The following is a 1,572-nucleotide window of genomic DNA, read 5'->3' on the forward strand; positions in this document are numbered from 1 at the left end:
AGACCGCAGCTCCGTAGGTCTCCTTTTTTTTGGTATTTTCACGCAAATTCTTCTGCTAGTTGGGGTTTAGTCCAAATCTGCATCCTTTCCTTCAAGGCTCAGGGGTCCAAGATTATCTTGTGTCTGTGTTAATTGCTTTCCCTTTTCTTTGTTGAAGAGGGTCTGTGCAATCCTTCTGCCTAGTCCACCATCTTACCCCGCCTCCCTTTCAATTAGTTTTTTTTTTTTTTCTCTTTTTCTTTAGTTTATCTATCTCTCCATCTCAGAAGGAAGGTTGGACAATCTACTTCCATGGTGTTACTGCCTCAGAAACCCAAGGAGGGGTTGTTATGAGTTCGGGTCCTACTCGACAGCACATAACAATAACAGCAACAACTGTATGTCTATCATCTGTCTGTCTATCTATCTATCTACGTATCTATATATATATAAAGAGAGAGAGAGAGAGCCATGGTGGTGCAATATAAGCACGCATCTGCTAACTGGAAGGTCAGCTGTTCAAACCAACTCAGCAGCTGCATGGGAAATCAACCTGGCAATCTGGTCCCCTAAAGATTGTTTGTAGTACTGTTATGTGCCGTCAAGTCATCTCCGACTTTTAGCAACACAATGCACAGCAGAATGAAACACCGCCCTGTCCCGTGCCAGCTCCACAATCCTTGTTATATGTGATGAGCCCATCACCACAGCCACTGTGTCAATCCATCTTGTTGAGGGCCTTCGCCTCTTTTGTCGACCCTCCACCTTACCAAGCATAACAGCCTTCTCCAGAGAATGTATATCATGACCAAAGCAGGTGAGATGAAGTCTGGCCATTCTCACCTCCAAGAAGCATTCTGGCTGCACTTCTTCCAGGACAGATCTATTCATTCTTTTAGCAGTCCATGGTGCTTTCAGCATTCTTTACCAGCACCACAACTCAAAAGCATCAATTCTTCTTCAGTCTTCCTTATTCATTGTCCAGCTCTCACATACATGTGAGGCAATTGAAAATACCATGGCCTGTGTCAGGCACACCTTAGTCCTTAAGAAGACATGTTTGCTCTTTAGCATTGGAAAGAGATCCTTTGCCCAGTGTTATATGTCACCTGATGTCCTGACTATTGCTTCCATTGGCATCAATTGTAGAACCAAGCAATGTGAAGTCTGACAACTTCAATCATTTCTCCATTTATCTTGATGTTGCTTATAGGCCCAGTTGTGAGGATTTTTTTTTTTCTTTATACTGAGATACAATCAATTGTTGTTGTTGTTAAGTGCCGTCGAATCATTTCTGACTCATAGCGACCTCATGCACAGCAGAACGAAACACTGCCCAATCCCGCGCCAGCCCCACAATACCTGCTATACCTGAGCCCATCATCGCAGCCACCATATCAATCCATCTCCTTGAAGGCCTCTCCCTCTTTCGTCAACCCTCCACCCTACCAAGCATGACATCCTTCTCCAGGGAATGGTCCCTTCTGACAACATGACCAAAATAGATGAGACGAAGTCTGGCCATTCTTGCTTCCAAGGAGCATTCTGGCTGCACTTCCTCCAGGACAGATCTGTTAGTTCTTTTAGCAGTCC

Source organism: Orycteropus afer, unplaced genomic scaffold (genome assembly GCF_000298275.1).
Source record: "Orycteropus afer afer isolate SDZICR_OR568_19922 unplaced genomic scaffold, OryAfe1.0 scaffold00098, whole genome shotgun sequence".
Taxonomy (NCBI): domain Eukaryota; kingdom Metazoa; phylum Chordata; class Mammalia; order Tubulidentata; family Orycteropodidae; genus Orycteropus; species Orycteropus afer.